We start from the raw sequence: 22,535 nt of genomic DNA on the forward strand, positions 1-22,535 counted from the left end.
GTACAGAAGGGAAGGGGGGTGGGAATGACAAAGGGAGGGCGGAGGTGATGTGAAGTTACAAGGAGGGAAGAAAAGTGAAGTGCATAGATTTGAAAAACATTAAAAAAAACAATTGATACATGGTAAGATGATCATAATTTTTGGCATGGTTTTGAATAATCAATTCCACTTGTCTTTTCAATCTACGGATAAAAAATAAATAATTATTAAAAATATAAAAACAAATACATTTCACATATACATTTTTAAAAAATGTATATATATATATATATATATATATATATATATATATATGTATGTATGTATGTATGTATGTATGTATGTATGTATGTATGTATGTGTATATATATATATATATATATATATATATATATATATATATATATATATATATATATATATATATATATATATATATATATATATATATATATATATATATCTCTATCTCTACCAAAAAATTTTTATACATTACCTGAATGGAAAACAATGTAGACCAAAAAGAGAAGCAGACCAAGAAATATGATCCAAGTTCTTCTGTATCTGTTAAGTTAAAAACAGTTAAAATTAAATTTACATTGAAAAATGTTTACATTATTATTGACAATATGCCTAACATTTTTGCAATACAGACATTAACAATTAGAAACAGGCAAAAAATTTTTTTTATACCATACCTTCAAATTTAATACAGCTTTTGATGGCTATAAAAAAAAATATATATATTTTTCCGTTCAAAATAAAATAACTATGCAATATGATTATAAATTTACATATATATATATATATATATATATATATATATATATATATATATATATACACACACACACACACACACACACACACACACACATACACATATACATACACACACACACAAACAAATTATTTTAACCAAAAAATAGTATACGTTATTAAACAAACAAAAAAAAATGTTGTAATTACATAAAATAAAAAAACAAACAAAAAAAAAAAAACCATAACTTTATATTGCTGATATTACATCAAAAAAAAACTTTCGCTTTTTATACACAATTACAATATTTATATATATTACAATTTACGTAAATACTTTCCTTAGTAAAATAAAAAAAAAATTATTAAAAAATAAATAATTTAAATAGACAACAAAAAATTTTATGTTTAAAAAAAAAAAAAAAAAAAAATTGGATAACAAAATAGATATAAAAATTCTACTGTAATAACCATTACTATAAAACTAGCTATATTATATTTAAAAACAGAATTTAAAATACATTATACCTATATACAAAGCATTGCAAGTAACAGTATAATTTTAGATTAAAAAAAAATATATATAAATAAAGACACTAGGATTACTTACCTTATTGTTTGTGCAGTAGCATATGGTGACAAAGGGGAAGGTATGCCGCGTGTGCTCCGTCCAACTCGTGTTCTCAGGTAATACTGCTGAATATTACCTGTATGCCCAACCTAAAAATGGAAAAATTTGAAACGCCCTCCAAACGTGGCGGACGTAATGACGTCAGTCCTGGTAAAGTCTCGCGAGATTTTGCGGAGGTTATCCGCAATGTCTCCTGGGATGAAAGACAATGAGATCCCAGGAGACATTGCGGGTAACGAAGGATATGACGTCAATACCCGCAAAGTCCACGCCCACAGCCGCAGGGACAGAAACAAAGAAAGACTGATAACGCAAGGTAGGAAAAAAAAAAAAAAAAAAAAAGCTCCATATGGCACTCGGTGTTGCTTTTAGAAGCCACCGAGATGCTGATTAAAAAACGGGTGAAGATCCGCCTTAAATGGAAGACGTTTGGGACGATCAGTGCCCTTCCTAGAGCTGGCCGTCTGGCCAAACTGAGCTATCGGGGGAGAAGAGACTTGGTGAGAGAGGTGAAGAAGAACCCAAAGATCACTGTGGCTGAGCTCCCGAGATGCAGTCAGGAGATGGGAGAAAGTTGTAGAAAGTCAACCATCACTGCAGCCCTCCACCAGTCGGGGCTTTATGGCAGAGTGGCCCGACGGAAGCCTCTCCTCAGTGCAAGACACATGAAAGCCCGCATGGAGTTTGCTAAAAAACACCTGAAGGACTCCAAGATGGTGAGAAATAAGATTCTCTGGTCTGATGAGACCAAGATAGAACTTTTTGGCCTTAATTCTAAGCGGTATGTGTGGAGAAAACCAGGCACTGCTCATCACCTGTCCAATACAGTCCCAACAGTGAAGCATGGTGGTGGCAGCATCATACTGTGGGGTGTTTTTCAGCTGCAGGGACAGGACAACTGGTTGCAATCGAGGGAAATATGAATGCGGCCAAGTACAGGGATATCCTGGACGAAAACCTTCTCCAGAGTGCTCAGGACCTCAGACTGGGCCAAAGGTTTACCTTCCAACAAGACAATAACCCTAAGCACACAGCTAAAATAACGAAGGAGTGGCTTCACAACAACTCCGTGACTGTTCTTGAATGGCCCAGCCAGAGCCCTGACTTAAACCCAATTGAGCATCTCTGGAGAGACCTAAAAATGGCCGTCCACCAACGTTTACCATCCAACCTGACAGAACTGGAGAGGATCTGCAAGGAGGAATGGCAGAGGATCCCCAAATCCAGGTGTGAAAAACTTGTATCTTTCCCAAAAAGACTCATGGCTGTATTAGATCAAAAGGAGCTTCTACTAAATACTGAGCAAAGGGTCTGAATACTTAGGACCATGTGATATTTCAGTTTTTCTTTTTTAATAAATCTGCAAAAATGTCAACAATTCTGTGTTTTTCTGTCAATATGGGGTGCTGTGTGTACAATATGGGGTGCTGTGTGTACAATATGGGGGGCTGTGTGTACATTAATGAGGAAAAAAATTAACTGAAATGATTTTAGCAAATGGCTGTAATATAACAAAGAGTGAAAAATTTAAGGGGGTCTGAATACTTTCCGTCTCCACTGTGTGTGTGTGTGTATATATATATGTGTGTGTGTGTGTGTTTATATATATATATTTAGCAATATTGATTTTCATTGTTTATGGCACCATGAAAAACAATATTGCTCAAAAATGTAACTATGAACATAAAAATATATATATAATTTTTTTTTTTTTTTTCGTAACAAGCAAGCTCACAGTGAAAAAAAATAGTATTCTTCCTTAATATCAAGTCCAAAAAAAAAAAAAGAGAAATGTTTTTTTTCTTCCCAATTTTCATCAATCCACAGAGAGAAAAGTGCAATTTGGCTTATTACTGTCCAAAAAGTGACTCTAGTGATGATGATCCTGATCAGAAGAGGGTAACTTCACACACATGCCCCCCCCTCCCCTGGACACTTGATATTAAGGAATAATATTACATTTCTTTCACTGTGAGCTTGCTTGTTACACAATTTTTTTTTTTAGCAATATTGATTTGTATTGTTTATGGCACTATGCTTTTGTAAGGTTCAGTATCACACAGTGCTGCATTTGTGTGTGTGTGTATATATATGGGATGCAATTTTGCATTGCAGTCAATAGGGGGCATTTTTGCAATGGAGTCAATAGGATGAGATTTTGCATTAAAGTCAATGGGACGCAATTTTATATTGCAGTCAATCAGACGTAATTTTGCTTTGCTATCAATAGGGGGGGTTTTGCATTGAAGTCAATTGGAATGGGATTTTGGCAATTAAGCCAATTGGATGCGATTTTGCATTGCAGTCAATAGGGGCTGATTTTGCATTGTAGTCAATAGGTGGCGTTTTTACATTGAAGTCAATGGGACGCAGTTTTGCATTCCAGGCAATGGGACACATTTTTTGTATTGCAGTCAATAGAACGCAGCATGCCATTATCCGGACCTTGTTTTTTTTTCTTTTTTTCTATTGGCAAAATGCCGATAACCCTTTTTTCGGCTGATCATTTTTGTCAGGCGATATATCAGTGCGACCCTAACACACAACTTTGATACACCCAGTTGTGTGTTATGTAGTCTCACTTCTTCAGTTGCAATGCACTGGTGACACACATTGCTTGTTGGCTTCCTCCAGCTTTTATTTTTTATTCTGTTATATAATTTTATTTTTTTTTTTACCATGTTTTTGCTGTTTTTGTTGTTCCCCCAACACTCCCAGTTTGTCCTCTTACTGGGATCTTTTCACTCATCATTTCTTCTTTTGCCTTTTTTGTTTTCCTACTGTTTGTTTTTTTTTTTTTTTCTTTCTTTCTTTCTTTTTTCTTATTTTGTTTTATCTACTGTTCCGATATTTGTACCAGCACCATCTAGTGTCGGCTCTCCATACTGCACCCTCTGTATTTATCAGTGCTGTTATTTTAAAGACCCTCCTTAGGAGACCAATCCAGGAAATACCGGTCTGAGCATGTCCGAAATGTCACGTCCTCTCCTGTTTTTGCTGTTCTCGGTCATTTTTGAAGTGTTCCACATGGTGAACACGTTCTCAGTCTCCGTCCTGAAGACACGGCCACCATAGGGACAGTATGAGAGTTCTTCTACCTCCGACCACACGGGTAAGTCATGGTGGATGTCCTATTCATGGTACAGGGGTCCTGGTCCTGCTTTAGGCGTATCTGTGACCTGTGACTGGCTTTTCATCATTGAGACTAATGATCTGGGTGTATACTGTGTGTGTAATTATATATATATATATTTTCTACAAAAGTATTGGGACGCCTGCCTTTACACACACATGAACTTTAATGGTATCCCAGTCTTAGTCCGTAGGGTTCAATATTGAGTTGGCCCACCCTTTGCAGCTATAACAGCTTCAACTCTTCTGGGAAGGCCGTCCACAAGGTTTAGGAGTGTGTCTATGGGAATGTTTGACCATTCTTCCAGAAGGGCATTTGTGAGGTCAGGCACTGATGTTGGATGAGAAGGCCTGGCTCATAGTATCCGCTCTAATCATCCCAAAGGTGTTCTATCCGTCTTTATGGGCCTTGCTTTGTGCACTGGTGTGCAGTCATGTTGGAACAGGAAGGGGACGTCCCCAAACTGTTCCCACAAAGTTGGGAGCATGAAATTGTCCAAAATGTCTTGGTATGCTGACACCTTAAGAGTTCCCTTCACTGGAACTAATAGGCCAAGCCCAACCCCTGAAGAATAACCCCCACACCATAATCCCCCCTCCACCAAATGATTTGGACCAGTGCACAAAGCAAGGTCCATAAAGACATGGATGAGCGAGTTTAGGGTGGAGGAACTTGACTGGCCTGCACAGAGTCCTGACCTCAACCTGATAGAACACCTTTAGGATGAATTAGAGAGGAGACTGCGAGCCAGGCCTTCTCGTCCAACATCAGTGCCTGACCTCACAAATGTGCTTCTGGAAGAATGGTCAAACATTCCCATAGACACAGTCAAGTTCCTCCACCCCAAACTGGCTCATCTATGACTTTATGGACCTTGCTTTATCGGTGATGGTCAAACCTTCCCATAGACACACTCCTAAACCTTGTGGACGGCCTTCCTAGAAGAGTTGAAGCTGTTATAGCTGCAAAGGGTGGACCAACTCAATATTGAACCCTACGGACTAAGACTGAGATGTCATTAAAGTTTATGTGTGTGTAAAGGCAGGTGTCCCAATACTTTTGGTAATATAGTGTATATAATGTGTGGGTATTGTTTTTGTACTGTCTGACTTCATGTTGTAAAGCGCTGTGCAAACTGTTGGCGCTATATAAACACTGTATAATAATAATAATAATAATAATATTTAGTTTTTCCACACTTTGTCGCTGTCTGTCAACTCGATGACCACTTGCTGATCCTGGCTTTTTTCTTTTACAATCGCTGCTTACGTGTTAAAATCTGTATTTTTTGCTAGAAAATCACTTAGAACCCTCAAACATTTATATAATTTTTTTTTTTTTTTTTTTTTTTAAGCAGAGACCCTAGAGAATAAAATGGCGGTCGTTCCAATATTTTATGTCGCACTGTATTTGCGCAGCGGTCTTTTTTTGTGGAAAAAATACACTTGAATGAATTAAAAAAAAACAACACAATAGTTACCCCAATTTATTTGTAGAATGTGAAAGATGATGTTACGCCGAATAAATAGATACCAAACATGTCACGCTTTAAAATTACTGGCGACAAACTGCGGTACTTAAAAACCTCCATAGGTGACACTTTAAACATTTCTACAGGTTACCAGGGTAGAGTTAGAGGAGGTTTAGGGCTAGAATTATTGCTCTCGCTCTAACGTTCGTGGCGATACCTCACATGTGAGGTTTGAACACCGTATATATATATATATATATATATATATATATATATATATATAAATTTTTTTTTTTTTTTTTTTTTTGCCTTTTTTAACCACTTCAGCCCCGGAAGGATTTGCCCCCTTAATGACCAGGCCATTTTTTGCAATACAGCACTGCGATAATTTAACTGACAATTGCGCAGTCGTGCGACATTGTACCTATAAGGGTAAATTGCTTTATTTGATATATAAGTAGATATATAAAAAAAACCTGCACTTTAATTGAACTTATAACTTTTGTGATGTTCCAGCGACTTTAAGTTCTGCTTTTTAGTTACGGAAGCAAAAATATAAATTTAGATGTTAGTTTAAGATAAGTTCTCTTTTCTACATACATTTGTTTCAGCCACAGGCCTTGACATTTGAATTTTTAGAATGTGGTTACACGCTTCTGCGAGCTTAGTCTGTACAGGATGAGCCCCAAGGAAGTGTGCTAAAAAATGCTATGTAGTAACACACAAAGGGAAGTCATGCTATGATGTATAACTTTAACTTGTATTTTGATTGGTCCACCTACGAGTGGAGTACATGACAGTTACTGTATATATTCTGCTCCAAAGCAAGCATTAAATTGTATTCGTTATTCACGTACAACCTGTGTATGTGTCTTGTTTACCTCACCGGTGAAGGGGTTGAAATCCACACACCCAGTGTCCGAGCCTAGGCTAAGAGAGTCCAGAAGAACCGAACCCAACAGTACCCAAACAAAATATATGTCCTTTTTTTTCCCCCCACAAATAGAGCTTTCTTTTGGTGGTCTTTGATCACCTCTGCGGTTTTTATTTTTTGTGCTGTAAACAAAAAAGAGCATCAATTTTGAAAAAAAACACAATATTTTGTACTTTTTTTGCTATAATAAATATCCCCAATTTTTTCTTTTTTTAAAAAAGCAATTTTTTTTTTCCCTCAGTTTAGACCGATATGTATTATTCTACATTTTTTTGGTAATAAAAATCGCAAAAAGCGTATTTTGATTGGTTTGCGCAAAAGTTATAACGTCTACAAAATAGGGGAAAGATTTATGACAATAATAATAATAATAATTATTATTAATATATTTTTTTTTACTAGTAATGGCGGTGATCTGCCCACTGTCATACCCTCTACACTCCTCTCCTGTACATACTGCCCACTGTCATACCCTCTACACTCCTCTCCTGTACATACTGCCCACTGTCATACCCTCTACACTCCTCTCCTGTACATACTGCCCACTGTCATACCCTCTACACTCCTCTCCTGTATATACTGCCCACTGTCATACACTCCACACTCCTCTCCTGTACATACTGCTCCTGTACATACTGCCCACTGTCATACCCTCTATACTCCTTTCCTGTACATACTGCCCATTGTCATACCCTCTACATTCCTCTCCTGTATATACTGCCCACTGTCATACCCTCTACACTCCTCTCCTGTACATACTGCCCATTGTCATACCCTCTACACTCCTCTCCTGTATATACTGCCCACTGTCATATCCTCTACACTCCTCTCCTGTATATACTGCCCACTGTCATATCCTCTACACTCCTCTCCTGTATATACTGCCAACTGTCATACCCTCTACACTCCTCTCCTGTATATACTGCCCACTGTCATACCCTCTACACTCCTCTCCTGTATATACTGCCCACTGTCATCCCCTCCACACTCCTCTCCTGTACATACTGCTCACTATCATACCCTCCACATTCCTCTCCTGTATATACTGCCCACTTCATACCCCCCACACTCCTCTCCTGTGCATACTGCCCACTGTCATACCCCCCCACACTCCTCGCCTGTACATACTGCCCACTGTCATACCCTCATACTCTCCACAATCCTCTCCTATACATACTGCTCACTGTTATACCCTCCACACTCCTCTCCTGTGCATACTGCTCCTGTACATACTGCCCACTGTCATACCCTCTACACTCCTTTCCTGTACATACTGCCCACTGTCATACCATCTACACGCCTCTCCTGTACATACTGCCCACTGTCATACCCTCCACGCTCCTCTCCTTTACATACTGCCCACTGTCATACCCTCTACACTCCTCTCCTGTATATACTGCCCGCTGTCATACCCTCATACACTCCACACTCCTCTCCTGTGCATACTGCTCCTGTACATACTGCCCACTGTCATACCCTCTATACTCCTTTCCTGTACATACTGCCCACTGTCATACCCTCTACACTCCTCTCCTGTACATACTGCCCATTGTCATACCCTCTACACTCCTCTCCTGTATATACTGCCCACTGTCATACCCTCTACAGTCCTCTCCTGTACATACTGCCCACTGTCATACCCTCTACACTCTTCTCCTGTATATACTGCCCACTGTCATACCCTCTACACTCCTCTCCTGTATATACTGCCCACTGTCATACACTCCACACTCCTCTCCTGTATATACTGCCCACTGTCATACCCTCTACACTCCTCTCCTGTACATACTGCTCACTGTCATACCCTCCACATTCCTCTCCTGTATATACTGCCCACTTCATACCCCCCACACTCCTCTCCTGTGCATACTGCCCACTGTCATACCCCCCCACACTCCTCGCCTGTACATACTGCCCACTGTCATACCCTCATACTCTCCACAATCCTCTCCTATACATACTGCTCACTGTCATACCCTTCACACTCCTCTCCTGTGCATACTGCTTCTGTACATACTGCCCACTGTCATACCCTCTACACTCCTCTCCTGTATATACTGCCCACTGTCATACCCTCTACACTCCTCTCCTGTATATACTGCCCACTGTCATACCCTCATACACTCCTCTCCTGTACATACTGCTCACTGTCATACCCTCCACATTCCTCTCCTGTATATACTGCCCACTTCATACCCCCCACACTCCTCTCCTGTATATACTGCCCACTGTCATACCCTCATACACTCCACACTCCTCTCCTGTGCATACTGCTCCTGTACATACTGTCCACTGTCATACCCTCTACACTCCTCTCCTGTACATACTGCCCACTGTCATACCCTCTACACTCCTCCCCTGTACATACTGCCCACTGTCATACCATCTACACGCCTCTCCTGTACATACTGCCCACTGTCATACCCTCTACACTCCTCTCCTGTATATACTGCCCACTGTCATACCCTCTACACTCCTCTCCTGTACATACTGCCCACTGTCATACCCTCTACACTCCTCTCCTGTATATACTGCCCACTGTCATACCCTCTAACCTCCTCTCCTGTATATACTGCCCACTGTCATACCCTCTACACTCCTCTCCTGTATATACTGCCCACTGTCATCCCCTCCACACTCCTCTCCTGTACATACTGCTCACTGTCATACCCTCCACATTCCTCTCCTGTATATACTGCCCACTTCATACCCCCCACACTCCTCTCCTGTGCATACTGCCCACTGTCATACCCCCCCACACTCCTCGCCTGTACATACTGCCCACTGTCATACCCTCATACTCTCCACAATCCTCTCCTATACATACTGCTCACTGTCATACCCTCCACACTCCTCTCCTGTGCATACTGCTCCTGTACATACTGCCCACTGTCATACCCTCTACACGCCTCTCCTGTACATACTGCCCACTGTCATACCCTCTACACTCCTCTCCTGTACATACTGCCCACTGTCATACCATCTACACGCCTCTCCTGTACATACTGCCCACTGTCATACCCTCCACGCTCCTCTCCTTTACATACTGCCCACTGTCATACCCTCTACACTCCTCTCCTGTATATACTGCCCGCTGTCATACCCTCATACACTCCACACTCCTCTCCTGTGCATACTGCTCCTGTACATACTGTCCACTGTCATACCCTCTACACTCCTCTCCTGTACATACTGCCCACTGTCATACCCTCTACACTCCTCTCCTTTACATACTGCCCACTGTCATACCCTCTACACTCCTCTTCTGTATATACTGCCCACTGTCATACCCTCTACACTCCTCTCCTGTACATACTGCCCACTGTCATACCCTCTACCCTCCTCTCCTGTACATACTGCCCACTGTCATACCCTCTACACTCCTCTCCTGCATATACTGCCCACTGTCATACCCTCTACACTCCTCTCCTGTACATACTGCTCACTGTCATACCCTCATACACTCCAGACTCCTCTCCTGTACATACTGCCCACTGTCATACCCTCTACACTCCTCTCCTCAGTGTGTGAGAAATATCTCATTAAAATTTTTTTTTTTTTTAATTGGGCATTTTCCAAAAAATAGATAGCCTTCCATGGACTCAACGTGCCTGTCCGCAAATACCTTGGGGTGCCTACTTTCCAAAAAGGGGTAATTTGGGGGGGTGTTTGAACTGTCTTGGCATTTTAAGGCCTTAAACATTATGTGTATGGCCTGCATTAGGAGTTTCTGCCACACTGCTAACGCTGGGCATACATGTATTGTGTTTGTTAGGTTCCTTTGGTTCCTCTATTCACACCGGTCGATGTGGATGAAGAAATCTCTGCCAGAAAAAAGTGAAAAAGGTATATGCCGGAGCATAGAAGCTACTGCCCGCTGACCACCCCACTCTCCTAATGCTGAGCATACATGTTTTTCCTTCTCTGCCCTTTTTTAATTTTTTTAATTTTTTTAACCACTTCGGCCCCGGAAGGGTTTGCCCCCTTAATGACCAGGCTATTTTTTGTGATACGGCACTGCGTCGCTTTACCTGACAATTGTGCGACTCTGTACCCAAACAAAATGGACTTCATTTTTTTCACACAAATTTGATCACCTCTGCGGTTTTTATTTTTTTGCACTATAAACAAAGAGCAGCTCCCCGTGGGGGCACTTGATAAAGAGGAGGGGCAAGGAGTGCCGACAGGGCACCCCAGAAAAGGAGGATCGGGGCCGCTCTGTGCAAAACCCTTGCATAGAGCAGGTAAATATAGACATACTTGTTTAAAAAAAAAAAAAGAACCTTTATAATCGCTTTAAGGCGCAGGCCAGGAAGCCGGCTGCTGTGTCCTTAACAACCAATGACTTATCAGCTGTCATCGGGTTTCCCCACCGACAGTTAAATATAAATTAAAAAAAAAAAAAGAATTGCCGGCAATGAAAAAGGAATGAAAAAAAAAAGCGTTGTGGGGTACCCCTTCAATGCGTAGCAGGCCCTTCAGGTCTGGTATAGATATTAAGGGGAACCCCACACCAAATTCAAACCAAGAGGAGGATCTGGGCTGCTCTGTGCAAATCCACTGTTTTGTTATTTTTATAGAAAAAAAAACATACTTTTTAGTACCACAGAATTCGACTCGGTCGATCATCTTTCCACCGATCCGAATTTGTATCGTCCTTTGGAATACGTTTAGAAAATTAATAAATGAGACTAAACTAAACAAATTCGAAAATGAAACAAAATTAGTAACCTAACAAATCTATCCCAACAAACTTTTCAGCCCTGCACATGCCTAAAACAAATAAGGTGTCGCTTCTCTGTCCGTGTATACTACAGACATAACAGCTTTTTTGGGGTGACTTTTTTGTGTTGGGGTACCAGGGAGGACATCTGGGAAATGCCTTTCATTTAGCCGGCTCACTGCATCTGGATATGGGCTTTGGGCCACAGCGCCTTCAGGATACAAAAGGGTTGTGGTGACCTGCTGAAGAAGTTAATTAGAGAGCGTAACGTGTACAGGTGCAAGGTGCCGCCATTCAGGACGTTTTTCTCAGTTTTCATCAATATTGATGATATGCATGTTTTTCACATTTTGCATGTGAGTGTTTAATCCCTGAGTTTAGTTTTTCTTTGCTTGTTTTTTTTTATCAAATGTTATTAGCAGAGAGCACTATGGTTTGCCTTTTGTTTTATATGGCTACACATGACTGAATGAGACCCTGGAGGAGGTCTGAGCTGTCTAGGTGCACTGTGAGGAGGAGGTGTTCCCGAGGTATCCTGAGAGAGATTTCACCAGGCGTGTGTGACTCTGTAGTGGGGTCAATATCATGAGAACTCGGGAGGAGGTCTGTCTTGTCCAGGAACACCAGGAGGAGGAAGGGTTTCCCTGAGGCATCCTGAGAGATATATCTACAGGCGTGTGTGACTCTGTAGTGGGGTCCATATCATGAGAAGCCGGGAGGAGGTCTGTCTTGTCCAGGAACACCAGGAGGAGGAAGGGTTTCCCTGAGGCATCCTGAGAGATATATCTACAGGCGTGTGTGACTCTGTAGTGGGGTCCATATTATGAGAAGCCGGGAGGAGGTCTGTCTTGTCCAGGAACACCAGGAGGAGGAAGGGTTTCCCTGAGGCATCCTGAGAGAGGAGGTCTGCCTTGTCCAGGAACACCAGGAGGAGGAAGGGTTTCCCTGAGGCATCCTGAGAGAGGAGGTCTGCCTTGTCCAGGAACACCAGGAGGAGGAAGGGTTTCCCTGAGGCATCCTGAGAGAGGAGGTCTGTCTTGTCCAGGAACACCAGGAGGAGGAAGGGTTTCCCAGAGGCATCCTGAGAGAGGAGGTCTGTCTTGTCCAGGAACACCAGGAGGAGGAAGGGTTTCCCTGAGGCATCCTGAGGGATATATCTACAGGCGTGTGTGACTCTGTAGTGGGGTCCATATCGTGAGAAGCCGGGAGGAGGTCTGTCTTGTCCAGGAACACCAGGAGGAGGAAGGGTTTCCCTGAGGCATCCTGAGGGATATATCCACAGGCGTGTGTGACTCTGTAGTGGGGTCCATATCGTGAGAAGCCGGGAGGAGGTCTGTCTTGTCCAGGAACACCAGGAGGAGGAAGGGTTTCCCTGAGGCATCCTGAGAGAGGAGGTCTGTCTTGTCCAGGAACACCAGGAGGAGGAAGGGTTTCCCTGAGGCATCCTGAGAGATATATCTACAGGCGTGTGTGACTCTGTAGTGGGGTCAACATTGGGAGGTGAGCAGGCATTCCAGCTAGAGTTGGTGGTCACTGAAGTCACTGGATATCAATGAACTGTCACTGAAAGTTGCACTACTGTGGAATTTTGTCAAATAGTTGGACTTGATTTATGAGTTTTTGGTTGCGCTACACTATATTTATCATATTTTGGTTGTGGTGATCGCTTCCTGGAATTTTAGGAAGGATCCAGTTCCTCCAGTTGCTTTGTAAACGCAAAAAAAGCATTCTATGGAGCCAATTGAAATAGACACTTTTTTTTTTTTTTTGTACCAGCGTCTAGCTCTCCGGGAGGCTAAATACGGCTTCATAATTTGGTGATTGAAGTCTACGCCTCCAATATAAAGATTATATTTGTGGGCATAAAGAGGCTTTTCAACAACGCCAGATGCCGTGCTAATTTGGACCGTTGTGTCTGCGTGAATGCAAAACCGGATGAATACATCATGTTTATCCTTCCACTTCACTGCAAGATGGATCTCCTGTATAAACAGCACCTGCATGGTATGTGGACCGATGTCCGGGTCAAGAATATACTGACAACCCAGGGTCCTGAATAGGGATGAGCTTCGAGTTCGAGTCGAACTCATGTTCGACTCGAACATTGGCTGTTCGCAAGTTCGCCAAACAGCGAACAATTTGGGGTGTTCGCGGCAAATTCGAATGCCGCGGAACACCCTTTAAAAGTCTATGGGAGAAATCAAAAGTGCTAATTTTAAAGGCTAATATGCAAGTTATTGTCATAAAAAGTGTTTGGGGACCTGGGTCCTGCCCCAGGGGACATGGATCAATGCAAAAAAAAGTTTTAAAAACGGCCGTTTTTTCAGGAGCAGTGATTTTAATAATGCTTAAAGTCAAACAATAAAAGTGTAATATCCCTTTAAATTTCGTACCTGGGGGGTGTCTATAGTATGCCTGTAAAGGGGCGCATGTTTCCTGTGTTTAGAACAGTCTGACAGCAAAATGACATTTTGAAGGAAAAAACTCATTTAAAACTACCCGCGGCTATTGTATTGCCGACAATACACATAGAAGTTCATTGATAAAAACGGCATGGGAATTCCCCAAAGGGGAACCCCGAACCAAAATTAAAAAAAAAAAAAATGACATGGGGTTCCCCCTAAATTCCATACCAGACCTGATTTTAAGGGGAACCCAGCGCCAAAAAAAAAAAAAAAACGGCGTGGGGTCCCCCCAAAAATCCATACCAGACCCTTATCCGAGCACGCAACCTGGCAGGCCGCAGGAAAAGAGGGGGGGGACGAGAGTGCGGCCCCCCCCCCTCCTGAACCGTACCAGGCCACATGCCCTCAACATTGGGAGGGTGCTTTGGGGTAGCCCCCCAAAACACCTTGTCCCCATGTTGATGAGGACAAGGGCCTCATCCCCACAACCCTGGCCGGTGGTTGTGGGGGTCTGTGGGCGGGGGGCTTATCGGAATCTGGAAGCCCCCTTTAACAAGGGGACCCCCAGATCCTGGCCCCCCCCCCTACCATTTCACTAAAAAACTGTCAAAAATGTTAAAAATGACAAGAGACAGTTTTTGACAATTCCTTTATTTAAATACTTCTTCTTTCTTCTATCTTCCTTCATCTTCTGGTTCTTCTGGTTCTTCTGGCTCTTCTGGTTCTTCCTCCGGCGTTCTCGTCCAGCATCTCCTCCACGGCGTCTTCTATCTTCTTCTCCTCGGGCCGCTCCGCACCCATGGCATGGGGAGAGGCTCCCGCTCTTCTCTTCTTCTTCATCTTCTTCTCTTCTTCTCTTCTTCTTTTTTTCTCTTCTTCTCTTAATTTTCTTCTCCGGGCCGCTCCGCATCCATGCTGGCATGGAGGGAGGCTCCCGCTGTGTGACGGCGCTCCTCGTCTGACAGTTCTTAAATAACGGGGGGTGGGGCCACCCGGTGACCCCACCCCCTCTGACGCACGGTGACTTGACGGGACTTCCCTGTGACGTCACGGGGAATGCCACAGGGAAGTCCCGTCATGTCCCGTGCGTCAGAGGGGGGCGGGGTCACCGGGTGGCCCCGCCCCCCGTTTTTAAGAACTGTCAGACGAGGAGCGCCGTCACACAGCGGGAGCCTCCCTCCATGCCAGCATGGGTGCGGAGCGGCCCGGAGAAGAAAATGAAGAAGAAAAGAAGAAAAGGAGAAAAGAAGAAAAGAAGAGAAGAAGAGAAGAAGAGAAGAAGATGAAGAAGATGAAGAGAAGAGCGGGAGCCTCCCCCCATGCCATGGGTGCGGAGCGGCCCGAGGAGAAGAGGATAGAAGACGCCGCGGAGGAGAAGCTGGACGAGAACGCCGGAGGAAGAACCAGAAGAGCCAGAAGAACCAGAAGATGAAGGAAGATAGAAGAAAGAAGAAGTATTTAAATAAAGGAATTGTCAAAAACTGTCTCTTGTCATTTTTAACATTTTTGACAGTTTTTTAGTGAAATGGTAGGGGTACCCCCTTACCATTTCACACAGGGGGGGGGCCGGGATCTGGGGGTCCCCTTGTTAAAGGGGGCTTCCAGATTCCGATAAGCCCCCCGCCCGCAGACCCCCACAACCACCGGCCAGGGTTGTGGGGATGAGGCCCTTGTCCTCATCAACATGGGGACAAGATGTTTTGGGGGGCTACCCCAAAGCACCCTCCCAAAGTTGAGGGCATGTGGCCTGGTACGGTTCAGGAGGGGGGGGGGGCGCACTCTCGTCCCCCCCTCTTTTCCTGCGGCCTGCCAGGTTGCGTGCTCGGATAAGGGTCTGGTATGGATTTTTGTTTTTTTGGCGCGGGGTTCCCCTTAAAATCCATACCAGACCTGAAGGGTCTGGTATGGAATTTAGGGGGAACCCCACGTCATTTTTTTTTTTAAATTTTGGCCAGGGTTCCCCTTAATATCCATACCAGACCTGAAGGGCCTGGTATGGAATTTAGGGGGACTCCCACGTCATTTTTTTTTTTAATTTTGGTTCGGGGTTCCCCTTTGGGGAATTCCCATGCCGTTTTTATCAATGAACTTCTATGTGTATTGTCGGCAATGCAATAGCTGCGGGTAGTTTTAAATGAGTTTTTTCCTTCAAAATGTCATTTTGCTGTCAGACTGTTCTAAACACGGGAAACATGCGCCCCTTTACAGGCATACTATAGACACCCCCCAGGTACAAAATTTAAAGGGATATTACACTTTTATTGTTTGACTTTAAGCATTATTAAAATCACTGCTCCTGAAAAAATGGCCGTTTTTAAAACTTTTTTTTGCATTGATCCATGTCCCCTGGGGCAGGACCTGGGTCCCCAAACACTTTTTATGACAATAACTTGCATATTAGCCTTTAAAATTAGCACTTTTGATTATTCATGTTCGTGTCCCATAGACTTTAACGGTGTTCGCGTGTTCGAACGAACTTTTTTCCTGTTCGCATGTTCTGGTGCAAACCGAACAGGGGAGTGTTCGGCTCATCCCTGATTTTACTGATTTTACCACGATTGTCGACCGACTAATTGTGGCAAGGTCGCTTAGCGAAGTGATGGGGATCACATGGCGTCCCGCGGTTTGCCGCTATTTCGAATCGTGGGCAGAATCACTGGCGATTCCACCCGCGATTCGGAACACCAAGATTTGAACGGAGCCTCAGACTTGGCACATATTTTGTTTTGACCTACCTATTTTCAACTGATTAAACCAAAGGCTCAATTTGCCCCCCTTAATGACCAGGCCATTTTTTGCGATACAGCACTGCGTCGCAATTTTGAAAAAAAAAAACAATATTTTTTTACTTTTTGCTATAATAAATATATAAAAAAAAAAACTAAAAAAAAAAAAAATCTTCATCAGGTTAGGCCAATATGTATTCTTCTACATATTTTTGGTAAAAAAATTTGCAATAAGCGTATATTTATTAGTTTACGCAAAAGTTATAGCGTCTACAAAATAGGGTATAGATTTATGGCATTTTTATTATTTATTTTTTACTAGTAATGGCGTCTATCTGTGATTTTTAGCCGGACTGCGACATTGCCGCGGGCAGATAGCACACTTTTGACAAATTTTTGGGACCATTGGCATTTACACAGCGATCAGTGCTATAAAAATGCACTGATTACTGTGTAAATGTCACTGGCAAGGGAAGGGGTGAACACTAGGGGGCGATCGAGGGGTTAAATGTGTTCCCTGGGAGGTGTTTTTAACTGTGGGGGGGGGACTGACTGGAGGGGGAGGAGAAAGATCGCTGTTCCTAATCACTAGGAACAGCAGATCTGTCTCTCCTCCACTGTCAGAACGGGGATCTGGTTTGTTTCCATTTACAGATCCCCATTCTGCCTCTCCGTGGAGTGTTCGCGGATGGCCGGCAGACATCGCGGGCCGCCGGCCACGCGCATTGGCTCCGGCATCGTGCGGCCAGCGCGCGCGTGCGCCCCCTATCGCTCCTAAATCGGCCAACGCACGCCTATGGCGATTCGCCCAGGAGAGCCAACCTGCCGCAGTATAATGACGGCGGCTGGTCGGCAAGCGCTTAATCAAGGTACACCACCCCCCCACCCCGCTACTTCTTCACAACTTCATTAGGCAGGGATGACACACTAATCCAAAAATCCTAGTTCCTCTGTGCAGCTAGCAACTTGCTGTGACGATTTTTATAACAAACCATAACGTGGCTGTAAATCTCTCACAAAGCCAAGCCGCTTTGTCTTATTTTTAGGCATTTCCCGTACCTCTGCGCAGGAGCGCGCTTGTGTTATTTTGCCCGGATCCTCTGCTTGAAGCATCAATGTCTGGTTAATATTTACTGCACACGGATGCATTTTTAATAGCCTGAACTTTTCTTTGGATTTTTCAAAAGCGGTCGTGTACTGTTTTTTTTTTTTTTTTTTCCCGGGCAGGCTCAGTTTTCCTGGATGAAAAGTATTTAATTATTTATTTCTCTTATGCTCACGGAAATGAACACTTTTATTTAAATCTATAATTGGTTTACATACATGGCACGTGGGCTCTCTTGGTTGCAGCTTGGGCAAGCCATCATATGTGTTCTGTGACCTGAAGGATGTTTCCATTTTTGCTGTCAAATTTGAGAAAACTCAATATATATATGTGTGTGTGTATATATATATATATATATATATATATATATATATATATATATATATATATATGTAGGAAGGCCAGTATGGTGGCCTGAATTTATGGGAGGAGCCCGGGGGGTATTTAAGCAGCCCGCTCACCTGTGGTGCTTGTCGGTTTCCTGTGCGCGATACACGTCACTAGGCCGACTATTCCGATTTCAGCGTTCGCAAATACTTGGCTCCCGCATTTCGTGATCTCCGTGCCCGAGAGTTTTTGAAGTCCGCGTTTACCGATTCGTTCGTACCACGCGTCTGGCTGGGCTGTCGCAGGTAGGGTCCCCTCGGATTTTTGTTTTTTCGTACGTTATGTCATGTCACTAAACCGTGGTATCAGAATTACGAATCACTTGCAAATTTCACGAACGTAACCGCATGTGTATTACTCGCACTGTCGTCATGTTACCATTTCGCGTTATCTGAGGAAACCATAGCAACGCAAGCGTCGCTTCATTTCAGACAGGTCTTAATTGTTAAACATGTGTCAGCAGACAGCCATAGCGATTCGTAAATGCATAAATCTTTTCGAACCACGTCAGTTCGATACCAATCATTTCTCATTTCTGAAACATTTCTAAACTCATTTCTAACATTTCAATCATTTCTCATTTCAGTCACCTACCGCGCTCCGATTCGAATCCAGTCGCACCTAAAAGATGCACCGATTCGCTCCGGTGTGCCCCAGTAGTCACGGCCTCATTTCAGTACATGCTCCAGAGTCACGTTATTATCAGTCATTCGTACCTCTGTCATGGTTATCATTTCATTACCACGTATCACGTTCCGACATGAATTCAGTCGCATGGGAATGCACCGATTCATCTCGGCGTGCCCCAGGATTGGCCACATTTCAGTACATGCTCCGGAGTCCGAGTCGTAGTCAGTCGCTACAACAGCACGACCGATTCGCGCCTCCGTCATGGCAAACGATATGTTACACCTGCACTTACCGCGCTCCGCTTCGAATCCAGTCGCATCCTCCATGCACCGATTCGTTACGGCGTGCCCCAGGGCTCGGCCTCATTTCTGAAACATGCTCCAGAGTCCGGATCATAGCTAGTCGCAGATATCGGGCGACTGATCCGCATCTCTGTCATGCCATTACTACCATTTCACTCCCACAGCGCATCACCGTTTCGAAACCAGTCGCATCTGAGATGCACCGATTCGTCACGGAATGCCTCACTTGTTTCGGCCGTATCCATACCTATACCAGAGCTCGGTTCTTTGCCAGTCGCAAAATACGGCACAACCAATTCGAGCCTCGGTCAAGGTAAACATTTCTCTCATTTCATTTCATACTGCGCTCCGATTCGAATCCAGATGCATCAAACAGGCACCGATTCGTCTCGGTGTGCACCAATGTTTTTCAGTTGCCTCATTTCAGTACATGCTCCAGAGCCCGGTTCACGGTCGGATCAGTCACGACACGACCGGGCCGGGCCTCTGTCATGGAGTTCACTCATTTCATAATCAAGGCAAACATTTCAAATCATTTCATTGTCACAAAGATTGCATGCACCATGCAAATTGTCGCTTCAAGTTAGTTAGCAATCCCTTCACGAATTATCACCTTTCATTTTCCTCTAGGCCAGTCAAAGTTCAGTAGGTCCACCCTGCACCAGGTTGGACGATATCCCCCCAGGTAAAAAAAAAAAAAAAAAATGGGAGAATAAGTCGGGTAAGTATGACTCAGGGGATCAAAGAAAAACTTGAAATTCATGTCACCCCCAATAGGTTACAGTCAACTGGAAAATAAGAGCTCAAGACAGGACATTCTCACCTGATCAACTATGTCTCAGGCCGGCAGCGAAGACTTCACGGCCCCCCTGTCACCTTCCCCGGTCTCAGAGAGCGGGAGCGTGCAGTCCCTCAGGGGATGGACTATCCCCAAACTGACGGCAGAGCTCAGACGCAGAGGTGTCCCCTTCCCCGCCACAGCGAGGAAAGGCGAGCTCTTCAAACTCCTCTTCCCCCCACCAGCAGCAGGACCCAGTACCCAACAGGCATCCCTCCAGTCAATATCATCAGCTATCTCACAATTACACACGATGGTGTCATCCTTGTCTACCTCGGTTACAGACGTCCAAACCAGGGTGGCACTCCTGGAGGCTCGACCGGCCACGGCTGTCCCTGACCCAATCGCAACTCAAACCTTGACACCCCTTCCTGCAGGTACCTCAGGCTGGAGCCCCATTGTTTACCCCTCCCATTTGGTCCCAACCAGTATCAGGAAGGACATTTTGGACGGCAGGGACATCAACCTGGCCTCTCTCCTTATTTCCGTGCACGATCTGGCAGAAAATAAGGCCTACTCCTGGGGTGACATATCGGTGGTCCTTAAAGCCAAAGACCCCAGATTGAACCGCAAGTTATCGGTCCCAGAATTTACCCTGGCCTTTGGCATGCTCAGAGACGTCTTATGCTTAGCCACCCCCAGCAGACGGGAAGAGCTGGACTTGTATCTCCATACGGTGGTAGACTTGGGCTACAAGTATGGAGGATTTGCGTTTTATGATTACCACCGTTCCTTTTCCGCTAAGGCCGCCGCCAGACTCACACAGTTCCAGACTACGACAAATTGGAGTCTCATGGACACAGAGCTCTTCTGCCGCCACTTTGCCGGCTTACACTCACCTCTGTGTGCGATTTGTCAGTCCTCCACCCACACTGCCACCTGGTGCGCCAATGCGGCGATCAGACAGGCCTTCGAGTTTCCCTCTACCTCGGGTACAATTCAGGGTCAGTCGCCCCCTGAACCAACGCCTCAGGTGGACAAATTCGGACGTCCAGTCCGAACCGTGGGAGGGGCAGCCATCTGTAATAACTACAACTACGGGTCCTGCAACTTCAGCCAGTGCCGCCTACTCCACATCTGCACCTTATGCCAAAGAGCACACCCAAGGAATTTGTGTGAAGTCAAACAACACAAGAGGGCATGACTAAGCCGGATCAACCTCTTATGGTTAGGACTGTACCTCACCTCACATCCCACCCCTTCCCTGGCCACCTACCTTATCCAAGGCTTCACAGCAGGCTTTCACACCGGCCTCATTTCACTACCCCACAGTACTCACGAATGTGCCAATCTTCGTTCAGCAGCCATTGACGAACAAGCCATAGATCAGCTCTTACAAGCAGAGGTAGATCGAGAGTATGTTATAGGCCCTTTCACTTGCCCCCCTTTCAGCACCTGGAGAGTCAGCCCTATTGGGCTTGTCAAGGGCAAGTTCACGAATAAATTGCGTTTGGTGTACGACCTGTCTGCGCCTCATTCTTCCCACATCCCCAGTCTCAATTCCCTGATCCCCTCTGAAGAGTTTTCCCTAAAATATTCCTCCGTCGACATGGCAATACAAGCAATCATCAAAGCAGGTACAGGTGCCTGGCTCTCCAAAGCCGACATCTCGGATGCCTTCAAGCTCCTGCCCATCCACCCATCCCTTTGGTGCTGGCATGGCATCAAGTGGAAGGAGGCATATTATTTTGCCACAAAACTGACCTTCGGTTCGAAGAGTAGTCCGTGGCTCTTCGACACATTCGCTCAGTCCCTGGTTTGGATACTGTTACACAAGGGTCAATGCCAAGAAGTCATCCATTACCTGGATGACTTCCTACTAATAGAACCTCCCAGCAAGCCACCAGGAGACCTCGACAAACTCAGAGTGATATTTGGAAACCTCAATGTCCCCATCGCCGAGCACAAAGTCGACGGCCCAGCACACATCATCACCTTTCTCGGGGTCAGCTTGGATACCTGCGCTGTGCAAGCCAGTCTCCCCCTCGACAAACTAACACGCATTAGGGCGGTCCTTCACGAATTCACACACACCAAGGGCTGTACCAAAAAGCAGTTGCAATCTCTCCTGGGAATGCTTAATTTCGCCATGCGAATTATTCCACAAGGCCGCACCTTTGTATCACGCCTGCTTAGATTCCTGTCAGAAACTCAAGACCCCGATCAGATCTTAAATCTAGACTCCGCAGCTATAGCGGACCTATCTATGTGGGAGGAATTCTTGTCCGCCTGGAATGGCATATCCCTATTTATACCCATGGTTTCGCCCCTGTCACCCCAGGTAGTGACAGACGCTGCAGCCTCCACAGGTTTCGCGGCAATTTTTGGCCACCATTGGTTTTCAGGACCCTGGCCTCAACAGATACTGTTGATACCCGGTTTTACTCAAACATCTGCCCTCTTTGAACTTTATCCCATAGTGGCAGCTGCACAGCTCTGGGGCCACCACTGGACAGGACAAACCGTAGTCTTCACCACCGACAACCAGGCCACAGCAGACATCATCAACAGA

The 22,535-nt window shown here is 44.5% G+C and overlaps 1 protein-coding gene across 1 annotated transcript in view; it reads left to right on the forward strand.

The window, feature by feature from the left end:
- The first annotated feature begins 4,363 nt into the window (after nt 1-4,363).
- The window catches only part of LOC141126655 (uncharacterized), a 149,592-nt gene continuing 131,420 nt past the window's right edge, over nt 4,364-22,535 (forward strand). The window contains exon 1 of the mRNA XM_073612599.1: nt 4,364-4,481. The gene's annotated coding sequence lies outside the window, so the exon portion shown is untranslated. The remainder of the gene's footprint in view (nt 4,482-22,535) is intronic.

This window comes from Aquarana catesbeiana, linkage group LG02, assembly GCF_042186555.1.
Source record: "Aquarana catesbeiana isolate 2022-GZ linkage group LG02, ASM4218655v1, whole genome shotgun sequence".
Taxonomy (NCBI): Eukaryota; Metazoa; Chordata; class Amphibia; order Anura; family Ranidae; genus Aquarana; species Aquarana catesbeiana.